We start from the raw sequence: 16,685 nt of genomic DNA on the forward strand, positions 1-16,685 counted from the left end.
ATTGTAATTTATTTTGTTTGTTGTGAGCTGCCCAGGGTTGATGAGAATCTTGTGGCATACAAGTTTAATGAATCATCTTCATTTCCCCCTTCCTCAGGGCCCCTCAAGATTTGAGTGTGACCCCAGAACTGATAAAAAAGTTGCTTCTAAATTGTAATTTTTAATATGCTATAAGGAGAGATTTGTTAATTACACGGAGAGCGATCATATTAACTATATTTGATTTAATTTTAATTAAATTTTCATTAACTCAACCTATTTTTGGTTGTTTCTGAAGGCAAAATGCAGCCTTCAATCTGAACAAGTTACACTTCCCCATTCCAATACAGGTAATCCTCGACTTAACAAAAGTTCGTTAGTGACCATTCAAAGTTATAACATTACTGAAAAAAAGTAACTTATGACTGTTTTTCACACTTATGACCATTGCAGCATCCCCATGGTCATGTGATCAAAATTCAGACGTTTGGCAATAGATTCATATTTATAACAATTGCAGTATCCCAGGGTCATGTGATCACCTTTTGCAACCTTCTAACAAGCAAAGTCAATGGAGAATCCAGATTCACTTAACAACCATGTTATTGATATTATAATCAAAAAAATTCTGGAATGTGCAGAGATGGATAGGTTAACCCTAAAAATAAAAGGAAAAGAAGATCTGGATTATTTCATAACATGTGAACTATTCTATAAATGGTTAAATGACAGATATTGAGATTAGTGGAGTGGAATTAGGTGAAATATGGTTTACATGAGAAAGAAAAACAGATGAGTAAATTTTTGTTGACAGTTATATAATCAACACTATAATGAAAGATAATATATGTTATAATATGATTGATGTTATTACATATTTGTTTATATATTACTGCATGCAGTATAAAGCATAAAATGTGATGCCATCTTACTATAAAACTTGGTGGGGGTGTGTGGAGTGCTGGCGTTGTTTCAGTAAGTGGATTGATTGGATGTGTGGCTGTATCATGATTGGTAGATTGGTGCTGATTGGTGCTGGCTGTGTGTCCATTGTTGTTTTGTGTTGTAAAGGCCTGGATGGTAGGTGGGGCTCATTTGTTGACTAGGGCTGGTTTCCAGATGTCTGGTAGGCGGGAGTTATCGTCACGTTTATTCATGTTGTGGGAGTGTTTCTCAATTTCGATAGCTTCCATAATTATTCTCTTGTTGAAGTGTTCAATTTTGGAGATTAACCTGGTTCCTTCAAAATTAATCTCATGTCCTGTAGCTTTAAGGTGCTGAAAAAGGGAGGAAGTTTTTTCTTTTTTTCTTAGTGTGTTCTTGTGTTCTGCGATGTGTGCATTTATTCTCCTGTTTGTTTGTCCTATGTATGTTGCAGGGCAGATTTTGCATGGTATTTCGTAGACTTCTTGGTTTTCTAGCTGGATTTTGTCTTTGAGGTTTCTTAAGATGTTGGTTATTTTTTGGTCAGTGTTGAAAGCTGTCTTGATATTGTGTTTGTGGAGAATTTTGCTGATTTTATCTGTGGTGCCTTTGATGTAAGGGAGCTCCGATCACACTTTAAGCCAAAAACACCAGCCTGAGGATGGCGAGTGAGACCTCACCGAAACATTGCCAAGACAATCTCAATCTTATACGGGAAAAGACCCGAATACAACAAGACCAGCATACCTACATCCATGAAAATCTATGAATATATACTGCGTTTCCCCGAAAATTTGACCTGTCCCAAAACTAACGCCTTGCCACATTTTTTTGTATAGGCAAAAATATAAGCCCACGCCCAAAATATACCCCCTGGACAACCTCCCCTCTGGCCAGGCAGAGCACCGCTCACCAACCTAGCAGTATCCCGAAGGCGCCAAGCTGCCAGGAGGGGGGGGAAAGGCGCTTACGTTGCTTGCCACCTTTGGGATACCGCTAGGTTGGGGAGTGGCATTCTGCCTGGCCGGAGGGGGGAGTTTCTGGGTGGCTGCTCCCTTGCGAGCGGACTCCCGAAGAGCCGGGCACAGCCTCAGGGGTGAAGCAGCCATGACGTAACCATGCTCACAAGCAGCCACCTGTTAAATCCCCTCTTCAGCCGGGCAGAGCGCCATTCATTAATCTAGGGGGTATCACTAAGGTGCCAAGCCACGTGGTGCTCTGTCTGCCCCAGCTCCCGCGGATAGGCACATTCGGGATACCCCCTAGGTCAGTGCATGGAGCTCTGCCTGGCTGGAGAGGGATTGCGCAAGGGCCTGTTCCACCCCCAGTCTCACCAAGCCCTTGCGCAGCTCTCCCAGGGCACCACCGCTAGCTGCCGCCGCCCACTGCCACCATACTCTGAGCGTAACTTCCAAACTCCAAAACTCGGGGCCGAGTCTTCCAGCATCGGCCACTCTAGGAGTGCTCTCTATGGTGGGCCGGCTGCTGGAAGACTCTCTGTCCGGAAGATTCTCTCTCCGGACTGTCTCTTAAGAATTGCTAGCTTCTTTATTGCAGCAACAGATCCAAAGAATCAAAGGATGCAGAGCAGGGGTGGTATACACTTACCTTCCCTACCAGTTCGCAAAGGTGAGCACAAGCATGCAGATCCTTCCATGCATGCACTTTTGGTGAAAAAAAAGGCTACATGGGATGCCACAGAGCCGGATGCAGGTGGGTAGAGCCACTTAGGATTTCTGCTACTGGTTCAGGCGATCCGGTCCAAACCGGTAGAATACCACATCTGACGGAAAGGCTACAAAGCTGCATTCTCCTATATACCTGTACAACCCACCAAGTTGGTATTATATGGTAGTTAAAATGTTGGACTGGGAATAATGAGAGCCTTGTTCAGAGCCCATTCCATCAGGAGATTCACTGAGTGTCTTTGGAAAGTTCTTGTGCAGATGAAAATAGGAGATTCCTGGATGTGGACAGTTAACCTTCCAAAAGAAAGGCAGAATATAAATGTAACAAATAATGTAATCTAGCAGGGATATATAATGGTTTTTTTCAGGCTATTCATAACCATATTAGTTTGGCAGATAGTGATGTGTGGGTGATTGGTCGAGTGCATTTGGTTTGGTGGATCACAAATTGGACAGGCCTGAAAAACATGGTCATGATTAATATTAGGAATTGGCTACCACAGTTGTCTAGTGTGGGGTGGACACACATTGAATTCATTTCAGATATGTGCCTGCATTTTGATATGAATTATTCATCAGGGAAGAAGATCAACATATGGTTGTGCAGCACTTGAAAATAAAGAAAAGGTGCTTTGGAGCACACAGGCAGCTGAGCGTAACAATTGTGACTCTTGCAAGCAAATGTGTCTTTTCCTGGGATTTTGAGGATGCCCCATTATTGCAGGAAAAGACACAGCTGCTGTAAAGAGTTGCAGACAGATGCGACGCTTGCTCCGTACTTACTCCAAAGCAGCTTTTAGGAATCAAATCAGAAGCATTGTGTTCCCCTACAAAGAAGATTGTATAAATCTGTATTGGCAGTGGCCTCTGTTATACCCTCTGCTTTGGCCCTACATCAGTGCAGACTGGCCATAGTGTGAATACAGCACTAAATTTGAGGGCACAGGAGGACCAATGAGATAATGTTGAATATTTTCATGAAATAATCATAATTATATGGGACCACTTGATGAAGAGACATGGAAAAGAGTGGAGCCAACAGACTTGTTTCTTGTTTCCATCAAGTGAACTTAATTATGTGGTGGGTAGGTTGCCTGGATAGGGATTTCAATCAATATATTAATTACTAGATCCTGTAAGGAAAAACCCTTTCTTATCCACATTAACCTCTTTTCTTCTGTTAGCAGTTCAGAGGGCACAGGGGACTGATTTGCCTTCTGCGCTGCACCATTGCCCGCTTACCCCCACTGATCTGGTTATCATCTGATACAAGCTGCTAATCTGTTTCTTTGAAATAATGGTAAATTGATATGATATAGTATTTAGTGTTTCTTCTGACAATAAATTATCTGGTAGATATCATCATCATTATGTATTGTGCAAATTCTTGACCTACAAAAGTGAGACTTCTTTATTTTAAAAGTATATGCAGGAAGTCCCCATTTAGCAACCACAGTTGACACTAGCAACTCAATTGTTACATAAAGATTAGATTTTAGAAAAAGTAGATTTTTTAAAAATCCTGCCTTTATTACATGTATAAATAACTCTTTGATGCTTTGAAACTGAGCGTGCGGTTGCTAAAAAAATTTTTTTTGCTATAGTTTTCATTAATTTAAGGCAGTCTTAATGATAGAAGTGTGTGTGTGTGTGTGTGTGTGTGTGTGTGTATTTGTGTATTTGTGTGTATGTAGGGAAAAAGAGAAAACAGGGATTCTAAAATAAGACACTCCTTCCCTCACCTAAGGGTAATGATTTTTGTTATTCTGGGTATAGTGAATTCTCAGACCCAGCATGAAACTATAAATGTTATTTTAATATTCCAAAATATTATGGAAACAAGATCATTTCTTTTCTACAGACAGTTCAAAAAGAAAACTGAAAATTCACTACTTTGTATGTTCGCAGCACCTGCAGATTTAATTAAACCTTTCCTTCCATATAATAACAATAATTATAACTGAGAAACCAAAAAGAATAAGATCTGTAAGCAGTGCTTTAAGTGCTTGCAATAAGAAAAAACTGTTTAAAATGGAAGCCAAGAAGTAATTATACATCTCAAGATTATTTTTTTTAAAGAAAGCAGTTTTGCAAAACATACATGTACATTATAAAGAGACAAATATTAAGTTTGAAGTGGTGCAAATGAATATGAGTTATTTGGTGTTTGTAATTCGGAGATTCATTTGCTGACAAATCAGCGGTAAAGATTAAGTAAAACCTGTGTTCTATGATTGAGGAATACAAATTAACTTGAATGGAAAATGAAACTGCTTTTTAAATGTTAATTCATGGCACAAATTCCAAACTTAGAAACAAATTTTATTTCAGCAAGAATCTTTCATACAAAGACCCAGAGACCCATTTTCCAACTGAAAGTGGAGAGGAAACATAAATTCAGTTGTGGGACAGGGAACTTGGTACCTATCAGACCTCACATAACATCAAACAATATGATCAAGGGATAGGGATGATAAAAGTCGCAAACTCCACTACGGTGCTAGGGATTCAACCCGCTGAACTGCTGACCTTTCTGATATATAAGCTCAGAGTCTTAGCCATTGAGCCATTGCGTCCCTTTTCCTAGACAGTATTTACATTTATCTCATGTTTGAGTTTTGCCCTAACCACCAAATGGAAAGAATTATATCTGCTTAATACCTCAGAAATATACATTTCACTATCTTTATATATTTAATATACATATTTTTTTCAACAGCGGGAATTTCTTTTAATAAAATCATTTATATTTTTAATCAGTAGACAAAACTTTCCAAAAATGTTATGAGACGTTTTAACATTTATAAATTCTATCTCCACAGACATTTTTATTCCTATGGTAGATGCTTGTATTAATAGTTAGCAGGAGGCAGCTTTCCAATTTATAGAAACATAGGAATGAGGCTCCTTGAACTAAATAGAATATTTTAAGCTTGTTTGGGTGGAATTGCTAGTGCCCATTGCCTAAAAGCATTAAAGAACAGATTTTGATTGTGTATTATCAGCTGATGATTAGCATCTGTTAGGGGAAATAAGCAGTTTATTAAGCTTTACTGTACAGATGGCAATTGGAAGGATTCGGATGTAGACTGAATTTTCTGTGCTGTCATTTTATTACTCAGAGCAGCTGGTTTTATTAGTCAAATAGCAGTAGTATGTTTGAATAAACCTTGAGAATTCCTGTTAGTCGCTAATGTTTAGGAGGTGCCAAAAGCATCCAAAGGAATTGTTGTTTACAACAAAGTTTCTGTAACTTGTTTAAGGAATAAATATGTTAAATAAGGCTATAAATATAAGGCAGATGGCTTTAAATGTTAATTTGCTGGAACAGCAATTGCTTTTTTTTGGCTTTTTTTAAAAATCATATAAGCAGCATTTCGGTTCTTAAAGAAATAAATTCTGGTTTCCTGCGTGCAAATAGAGATACATAAACTACACATTGAAAATTATTCCCAAAGAGAGACATAATTTAAATCTTAAACAGACTTGAGCAGATAATAGACTCTGTCTCTCCATTTACATTAACCCAACAAACATGAAATTGAGAATTTGCATTTACAAAGGTAATATGCCTTAGCAATGTATATTTATCTACTCAGAATAAATCGAACTGTATTAAATGTCAGCCTACAGTTTGGTCTGGATTCCCTAATATGGTTTTTCTAGGTATCTCTTTTACTGCCTACTGGGAACCCTGTCCAACATAATGTATGACCCAATGCTTCTGGCAGACCACAGCCAGGATATAGAATATGGATTCACAAGTACAGTTGTGGTCATTGGCCAAAGCATTGGAGGTCTTCAGCTAGATAATTGTAGACCCCGAACCAGAGGTGGTATTCAGCAGGTTCTGACCAGTTCTCGAGAATCGGTAGCAAAAATTTTAAGTAGTTCAAAGAACTGATAAATACCACCTCTGACTGCTCCCACCCCATCTATTCTCTGCCTCCCGAGTCCCAGCTGATCAGGAGGAAACGGGAATTTTGCAGTAACCTTCCCCTGGAGTGGGAGGGAATGGAGATTTTACAGTATCCTTCCCATGCCATGCCCACCAAGCCACACCCACCAAGCCATGCTCACAGAACCGATAGTAAAAAAAAATTTGAACCCCACCACTGCCCAGAACCCAGGGAGTTCTTGCTTCTGTCTTTTACCTAATAGGAAGGTCAGAATACAAAAACTAAGAGAGAGGAAATGTCAATAATACTGATGACCTGAGCATTTGTAACTTTCTTAATTCAAATTATATTCAAATGACACCACAGAGGGGAGTGCATAAGCGCACCAGCATGCCTAACGTCCCTGTCCTGCTGTCCCCATTTATTTGTACCCATTTCATGTGTTCTTATTCAGGTTTATTCTTTCCTGTTATCTTGTACATGAGTGACAAACTAAATAAATAAATATAAAAAAAATCTTAATTCTAAGAATATGATGTTTCCTGCTTATTTGGAAATAAGACTCTTTACATGGCCATCCAACTGATCATGATTACAGAATGTTTTACCAAACAACAAGGACAAAAATGTGGCTCATCTTTTATATGTATGGTGGGCATCATGGACTATAGCTTCAAACACCCCAGTTTTAATTACAGGGACTTACCTGGGAAAATCATGCTTGAGAGTGTACAAAATGAAATATGTAGACAAATACATATGAAATGTAGAGAAATGTCAAATGTATTGGTATTGCTCAAAAAAAACAACCCAAAACCAAAACAACCCCAGACCTTCAGTCTTCAGCTGTTGAAGGAAATGGTTTGATAACTTAATTGAATTGGTGGATGTCCGTTTTGTGAAGATATGGCACAAAGGTTGTACAACTATACATTTAAAATCGCAAACATTTTCATGGCATCTCCAAGACCAGTAAATGCATTATTACATTTTTGTGGGTCTCTTATGGGCTGCTGGAAACATTTGAAAAGGTAGTAGTAGCAAACTTGTTCTGCTACAAACGTGCATAGTTGCAGCCATACGAGTCAAGACTGACTTGAAGGTGGCTTGATCTTCATTTTCAGATGCATGAAGTAAAACTTCGCTGGTTTTGTTTCAAAAAGCTAGTATAACTTTTCCGTTGGGAACTTAACAGGAATTTAAGTAACGCAAGCCCTAGCCACCTGCTCACTAAAGGAGACAAAATAAATAATTCATTACTATTTTTCTTTATATTTTTGGATCTCTAGGTTATTCTTGATCCTACTGTCAAAATATATGCCATGTTAGTCAGTTCCCGTCAGCAGAATGGAAAGAGGATACCGTAATTTCCCTCTCCTGCAGCCCTTTTCTCATCCGTCCTTAAATTTATTTTGATAGGTTGGGGACCCACTGCAGAGGTTTTGGGGGATAGAGAAGATAGTTCAGGAAGATGAGAGATTTCAGGAAAAAAATTCTTTAACAATGTTTGTACATTTTAGCAGTTAGTGAAGTCTGCTTTTGGCATTAGGTCAACAATATTTTCAGGGTGTTAATATCAATTCAAAGAATCAATGCAGACATTTTGATTGCTCATAAAGGATCACTTCTGTTGTTAGTGTTATTGCTACAGTGAGATTATACTGTGCCATCTTATGGTTCTTTATTGGGATACCTCATTTTTGAAACATCAACATGTACGAATCTCCCCTGCAGTTTTGCTATGTTGTCTGATTCTGACAAACCATATTATATGACAAATTTTCTGGAATTTCATAATTTCAGGTCATCCGTCAGAACTGTGGATTTAAATGCAATTTGTCAGTAATAAAAGTCTAAAGGGCAAATAGAAAAGTGTTGTTGCCAGGTGCTATTTATGATGGAAACTTGTTGCAGAATGCTACTTGTGACTGTCAAAAATGAAAGTCTTAACTTTGCATCAGAATGTTGGACTCTGCTCCATTGATCTGCCTGAGAATTACACCTGTAATTTCTTTATCTTCTTGGAATCACAGTTGTTGGGGTGGCAACTCTGCTTTATTGGTTACTATTGAGATCTGAAGAACTATGGATAGAAAATGGAAACAGCACATAGCACACCTCAAATGGGTTCCATATGTAGCATTACTTTTAAAATCTTAGAACATTTAAGGTACTTTTAACAAGAAACACCTGGAAGGGTATTCCTGAGAGAAGTTTACACTGAGAACTGATGATGCTCAAACCTTCAGTTTAGATAGCCTGGATGGCCTAATTATGGCAGTGTAAGGTGCATCAAAATCTATGGCATCAACAAATATGTGTATATTGAAAAAAGAGATGTCTCTGTTCACTTTTGAAAGTGCCTGTCATCATCTTGTCATCTTGTTTATAGACCACAATGTTTCAGTAATAAATAGCAATATATGGACCGGTGTAAAACTGGCACATTTTACTGTCTCATTAGTGGAACAATATTCCAGATTATTTCTTTTTCAGGGTAAAAAATATACCAGTTATCTTTTTTTTTTCATATCCAACTGGCCTACATATCCAGGGCTTTTATATGAATTTCCCCTAATATGCATAGCTGCTAATATAAAGTCCCCGAGATACTTTGCAACATAAATTTCCCTGAAGTTGTACCTTGTTAATACATTTCTCTGAGGCGTGCTCTTTAGACATCTGTTTCTCCAGCGTAAGCGCTCTGTTTTTTTTTTTTTAACATACTGTGTTTTCCCGAAAATAAGACAGGGTCTTATATTCTTTTGACCCCCCTCCCAAATAAGTGCTTGGCCTTATTTTCGAGGAGATGTTATTATTTTTGAGGTGCAGGAGGCGACGAGCGTGGTTACCTTATGGCTGCTGCTGTGTTGCAATATTTTCAGGGAGGGTTTATATTTGGGGTAGGGCTTATTTTAGCACATGTGCTCAAAAGCCCAATTGGGCTTATTATCCAGGGAGGTTGTGTTTTCAGGGAACCAGGGTAACAATTCCTTTTTGCATTTCAGTTTCACAAAAACATTCTTTTTCAAGTGCATTCTTCTTGAACTACGCATCGTGTATGGAGATTTTTATGAGACTAGCGGACTTCAAGTATTATTACCATTGTCTTAGTTCCAGCAGTCTCTTCTGGCCAATCTCCAAAGCTACTCCAAAACATTTTTCTGCCCTGGCCAAAAACCAAACGTACCCACTTCATTCCAACACACCTCGCCCATGCCCAAGTCAAGATTGGTGTTAATGAAGGCCATCCAAGTTCTTTTTGAATTCAAAGCAGAGTTACTGACTGTCTCATGATTATCAGTCTCTGTTATGTGAAGTAGATGTTTCATTTGGCCTAATGGTAGAGCCAGCCCTGTATTTTCAGATCAGATCTGATAGAAATCCTTGGTAAATTTCTTTCAAGTACAAGGGCTGTGTTGCAGAAGACAATGTGCTTGTTTTATCCAGGTATTTTACTTACTCTAATTGAGAAAAGTACAGGTAGTCCTCAACTTACAACAATTCACTTAGTGACCATTCAAAGTTACAATGGCACTGAAAAAAGTGACTCTGACCAGTTTTCACACTTACGACCATTGCAGCATCCCCATGGTCACATGATCAAAATTTAGACACTTGGCAACTTGCATGCATTTATGACGGTTGTAATGTTCCAGGGTCATGTGACTACCTTTTGCGATCTACTGTCAAGAAGAGTCAATGGAGAAAACAGATTCATTTAACAACCATGTTACTAATTTATGAGCCGTGGTGGCACAGTGGTTAGAGTGCAGTACTTCTGCTGATCACCGGCTGCTAGCAGTTTGGCAGATCGAATCTCACCAGGCTGAAGGTTGACTCACCCTTCCATCTTTCCGAGGTGGGTAAAATGAGGACACAGATCTTTTTCAGATAGCAATGGACATTTTGGGCTCAATTATGGTCATAGGTTGAAGATTACTTGTAATGCATTTCTGATAGTGGGCTAAGGCATCAGGGTTAGCTCTGCTATTTCTGAAACATTCAACTCAATTAATGCAGTTGATTGAAAGCAGTGGTGGGATTCAACATTTCTTACTACCAGCTCTGTGGGCGTGGCTTGGTGGGTGTGGCAGGGAAAGGTTACTGCAAAATCCCCATTCCTTCCCAATCAGCTGGGACTTGGGAGGCAGAGAATAGATGGGGGCGGGGCCAATCAGAGGTGGTATTTAGTGGTTCTCTGAACTACTCAAAATTTCCGCTACCAGTTCTTCACAACTGGTCAGAACCTGCTGAATACCACCTCTGATTGAATGCCCTCACGAAGAATTATTGTGTAAATGTGGCTGGGCTACAATGCTTTCCCTCCCCAGGAAGAGAAAGGAACTTCATTTCAGGCGCATAGGCTGAACAAAAAAGTAGGAAGCACTGTAGCTTTTAAAACTCCCATTTTTTCCCAGTAGGGCATGAATGTAAAATGGCTCATCAGAACCAAATTTCTCTCAGTCACGTGAAGCTGGGTTGTAGTCTGGAAAAGAGATATGCACGTATCATCTGTTTTAGATGTATTACAGAGGTGATGTCAAGGTGAAAGCAGACTTGCAGAATGCTGGAAAATCATTGATATTCCGACTCTGAGGCTGTTAAATGGCTCTGTGGCAGATGGAGTCTCTGTCAAGGAAGAAAAATGGCAGCTCCGGAGCATCGGAGATGTTTTTCCTAGCAGCTCAACTCACGGGCTGTGACCTTCCAGTGTTCAGGAGTTATGCTTCTGCTTTAATAAATTGTCCTCTGCTTTTTATTCCTTAAAAGTAGATAAATAGTCGTCATCATAATTCAAGACAAATTGAGCTGTTTCATTATAAAAGGAACATAAGCCTACTTTATTACCTACATGCTTAATATGACAGCTTTTAAGTGTGCTTGCTTCCCTGAATGGAGATAGGAAACCGTAGCTTTTTTTTAAAAAAAGGGTGGGGGGGCATAGGATTAAAATTAACAGACACAAAACCTAAAATAAATTAGATTTTGCTAGGCCCTAGAGCTAGTATTGTCTTGGAATACCCTTGAGAGAGAGAACAGAAAATAAGACATTTAAAGGAACAACTACAAAAAACTCGGTATATCTTATCAACGAGGATGGTTGAAATTGTAGCTCTGAACATTTTAAGACTTTTTAGCTGATAAACTGCCTGCGTTACACCATAATGGATTATGTTATTCTAGATCAGAGCTAAATGTCAATGTGTCGCATTTCATTGATTTTGATTAAAATGATTGGTAACTATGTGGCTTAATGGAAGAAAGCTAAAAAAACCCCACCTGCCTACTAAGCCCTACGTTCTGTAATAAAAAACAGGGGAAAAAATTGTGGATGGTAGAACTTAGATGACTGGTAGAACAACAATGATGAAATAGTGATAAAGGTAGTTCTCAACTTACAACCACAATTGAGCCCAAAATTTCCATTGCTAAGCAAAACAATTGTGAAGTTGAGTTTCACCCCATTTTAGAAACTTTTTACGACAGTTGTTAAGCGAATCACTGCAGTAGTTAAATGAATCATGCAATTGTTAAGTGAATCTGACTTCCCCCCATTGACTTTGCTTGTTGGAAGCCAGCTGGATAGGTTAATAATGGTGATTGCAAGGATCCTGGACACTGCAACTCTCATAAATATATGCCACTTGACAAGATCCCGAATTTGGCTCCTGTGACCATGAGATGTTGCAGTAGTTGTTAAGTGGGAAAAAAGCTCATAAGTGCCGTTGTAACTAAATGAATGGTTGTAAGTCGAGGACAACCTTTATTTCATGATGCAGACTCTGGCCATTCATTCTGCTTGTTTTATCCGTTGTCCTCCTTCAACCTCCCATAAACACCTATGAGGAGGTCAGAGCAAGGTTAGCTGATTTCAAGAATAAGATGGTTTTATATTTCTTTTAGCTATCTGCAGGTTATTCTTGACTTACGACAACAATTGAATCTGAAATTTTGATTGTAAGGCATTGCAATTGTAAGTCGAGGCATCAGGTTTTAAGAAAACCTAATTTTTTGAACATATTTTATCACATCATTAAGCAAATCACACAGTCGTTAAGCCAATTGTGGGGTTAAGCAAACCATGCAGCCGTAAGTCCAAATCTATTCTCCTGAATAGGCATTCTTGAAAATAGCAATCCCACAACCATAGATTGCCACAACCGGTTGTACATGTGAGCTACTTGCCAAATGCCCCAAATGTGATCAGATTACTTGTGGGAGGGTCGACATGATTTTTAATAATACTGGAAGCATTTTATAGGCTATAAAGCACCCTTTCAGAGGCAATTGTAACTTCAAGCTAGTTGTAAGTTAAAGATGTATTTCTGTGTTTCTGACTCTAAACCCAGAATGGGAAAATAAGGTTGCCAATGTTTAATTCTGAATATACATTCTGGAGGTTGCTGCTTTACTGGGCAATTGGCTTGCGTGAGGCAAACCGTAATCAGACAAGCGTTTAAAATAATTTCACACTGATGCCATTTCTGCCTTTTTTGTATGTTCAACAACTCGTTTGAAGTTGCAGAAGGTATTGAATGAGTGGTACATGTGATTGATCCAGTGGTGGGTTGCGGTACGGTGCTCCGGAGGGCCCACCCACCTGCCCATCTGCCGTCCTTACCTCTAGTTGAGCTCTTCGCGGCTTACGCGCATGGGGCATACAGCTCCTGCGCGACACTCCACCAAGCAGCTGGAGGGTTGCGGAGGCATCACGGAGTGTCACAGGACTTAAGGACGCATGCACGTGCACTGCGTGCGTTCATGTGGAGGACACCGGGCCCCGTTGCACCATACCGGTTGCAACGGGATCTGGAACCCACCACTGGATTGGTTATTGAAGTTCTGACTATCACAGCATCCTCACGGTCATTAAAATATACTTCAGATGCTTGGCAGTCATATTGTACTTAGGACGATTACAACATCTTACAGTCATGTGCTCTCCATTTGCAACTTTCCCTACCAGCTTCCCACACGCAGAATCAATAGGAAAATTGGATAGAAAGATTACAGATCACTCTGCTAAGTTCTCCCCCACACCTTCCTGCTACATTTCCCTCAGCCTCCCTGTATTTGTGCCACACTGCCATGCCCCTCGTCCCAATTCACATGCATCCTGTGTGGGGCCTCCCAGGGCCTTCCCCATCCACTTCTGGCACTCCTGTATTTCTTATCTGAGACGCTCCCCACTTTCCATTTATTGACCCAGACATCTGATGAAGTCAACCAGGACTGCCTGGTTGTTGAGCGATATTGTCATGTGACATTGTGCTTTGCAATCACATCATTTTAACCACAGCAAGACCAATTGCTTATTACAACCCAATTATTACCTGTAATGATAAATAGTGGCTTCTATTTCTTTAAAAAAGATTTTGATTTGGTTTTATCTATTGAATCCCCCCTCCCCCCCCCCGGGGCACCTTTTCTCAATGTTGAACCACTTTTCAAAGTGTAATTCAGTAGTAACTCACAGAATACCTAGATCAGAGTAAGAAACTTCTGCTTAGTGGGATCTCTTCATCTGGAGAATACAGGTAGTCCTCTACTTATAACAGTTCACTTAGTGACTGTTCAAAGTTACAACAGTGTTGAAAAAGTGACTTATGACTGTTGCAGCATCCCCACGGTCACATGATTTACATTCAGATTCTTGACAACAGATTCACATTTATGACGATTGCAGTGTCCCTGGGTCATGTGATCCCCTTTTGCCACCTTCTGACAAGCAAAGTCAATAGGGAAACCAGATTCATTTAAAGCCGGGTTACTAATTTAACAGCCACAGTGATTCACTTAACAAATGTGGCAAGAAAAGTCGTAAAGCTCTCTTAGCACATTTCTCACTTGGCAACATAAATTTTGGGCTCAAATGTGGTTGTAAGTTGAGGACTACCTGTATAACTCTGAGGGTAGTAATATGGTTATATCCAGTGGTGGGTTCCGGTTCCCGTCTCAACCGGCACGCTGCGACGGGGCCGAGAGCCAAGCACATGCAAATGCGCTGCGAACGCATGCGCACCACTGCCCTGCGATGGTTGAGCTGCTCAGCAGAGTATTACGCAAGTACCATATGCTGCGTGCACGTGCGCAAATGCCCCGGTCGGCTCAAATAGAGGTAAGGAGAGCAGACGGACGGGTGGGCCCTCTGCAGCACCGTACTTGAATGGTGCCTACCGCTCCCAGCAGGCACCTGTACGCCCCTATCTGGGCATACGGGCTGGAACTCACTACTGGTTATATCACTGAGTTAACATTTTAAAAAGGATATTTAAAAAGATTATATTTTGTGCAACAAATATGCAACATATAAAAATTAAAAACAGAATGGCTAAATTACATTAATATAAAAGTTCCATTGAAGTGGAAAAGCTGAAATATTAGCATATTTATCTATTAAAAAGGTCTTGGAGAATAAAAATATTTTTGCTGTAGTGGAAAGAGAACAAAGAAGGTGCCAATTGTACCTCACAGGAGTGGGCAATCTACAAGCTATTCCCTGCCTCCCTCAAGATAGAGGCATTAACCCACTTTTCAGGCTGAGGTTGTTTGTTTAAAAATAAATTATGTTTTTAAGAATCACCATTTTTCCACTGCATTTCAGGCAGGTGGTTCCAGTATGGGATAACAATCATAATGATCTCACCTCCTAGCATTCAAATACTCACTATCATTCATTTGGGGCTTGTATAAATAATGGTCCCTTTTAAACAAATGTTTTTGTTTAACATGTTTTATAGTAGAAACCTGAGAATAATTGAATAAATTATTTTTAATCATTCTCCAGCTAGCTAATTTACAATCTTTTCTCTTCATAAACTTGTAGGAAGAATTACTCACATGGTTCTTATATATTTCAAGAAAGATCTGCTATCCTTTAATTTTTGAAAGTATCTTGATGCCAATCTGAGCATGGGATTGCTGAAAACCACAGCCAAAATATTCAACTGGAGATATTTTAGATTAGCGCAACAAATAATAATTAAAATGAAGGTTTCCCATCCATAATCTGCCTTGGCTACTTTTTATCCCAGTTGATAATGTCGTGACCTGTCAAAAGCGCATTCCACAAAAGCGCGGTCGACGAAATCGCGTATGTGACGTCATCACAACGCGACGAAAAAGATCGAAAAATTGAAATAAAAATTAAATTACAGCAAGCCGATTCACATAAAGGTAAGGGTTAGGTTAAGGGTTAGGGTTAGGGTTAGGTTAAGGGTTAGGGTTAGGTTAAGGGTTAGGGTTAGAGCGTTAGCGTTACGTTTAGCATTAGGTTAAGGGTTAGCGTTAGGTTTTTCGTTACGTTAAGGGTTAGGTTTAGGGTTAGGTTTAGGGTTAGGTTAAGGGTTAGGTTTAGGGTTAGGTTTAGGGTTAGGTTTGGGGGGGTGAGGGGAAGGTTTTAGCTTTATTTTTACATTTTTCGATCTTTTTCGATCTTTTTCGATCTTTTTCGATCTTTTTCGTCGCGCTGTGATGACGTCACATACGCGCTTTCGTCGACCGCGATTTTGTCGTCCGCGGTTTTGTGGTAGAACCGATAATGTTAGGAATATAACATGTTTCCCCAAAAATAAGACAGGGTCTTGTTTTCTTTTGACCCCCGAAATAAATGTTTGGTCTTATTTTGGGGGAGGTCTTATTATTTTGAGCTGCAGGAGGCCCCTTAACCTCAGCCCGCTGCCTGCAGATCAGCTGATCCAGAGAGGGCTGGAAGTTCTGTCTCTGTTTCTGGCACACTCTTGCCAGGCCTAGCATTGCTGGGCCTGCCGCTCTTTTGTGGCCACCACTAATGAAAGGGGTGTGGTAGCTAGGATTTGCAGGAGCAGATTCCATGAGGGCATTCCATGTGGATGGTAAGTGCATGTGGGGCGCGTGGGGCATGTCCCCCCTTACTCCTAGGAAATGGCGAGGACCAGGCTGTGCATGCATTTAAATATTTTAGGGGACAGCTTATTTTTGTGGGAGGGCTTATTTTAGCACATGCACTTAAAAGCCCAATTGGGGTTATTTTCGGGGAAATTGGGTAGAAAGCAATAAGTGTTTTATCACACAAAAAAGCAAAATTATGCTTTCCAGCATCAGGGCTGTTGCATTAAACTCTGCACTCTCTCAAATTATTGAGGTTATAGTTTTTGCTCCAAAAAGTTAGCCTACTCTCAGGCTAAGTGCGTCTGCTCCCTGTCTGATATTC

Source organism: Thamnophis elegans, chromosome 1 (assembly GCF_009769535.1).
Source record: "Thamnophis elegans isolate rThaEle1 chromosome 1, rThaEle1.pri, whole genome shotgun sequence".
Classification (NCBI taxonomy): domain Eukaryota; kingdom Metazoa; phylum Chordata; class Lepidosauria; order Squamata; family Colubridae; genus Thamnophis; species Thamnophis elegans.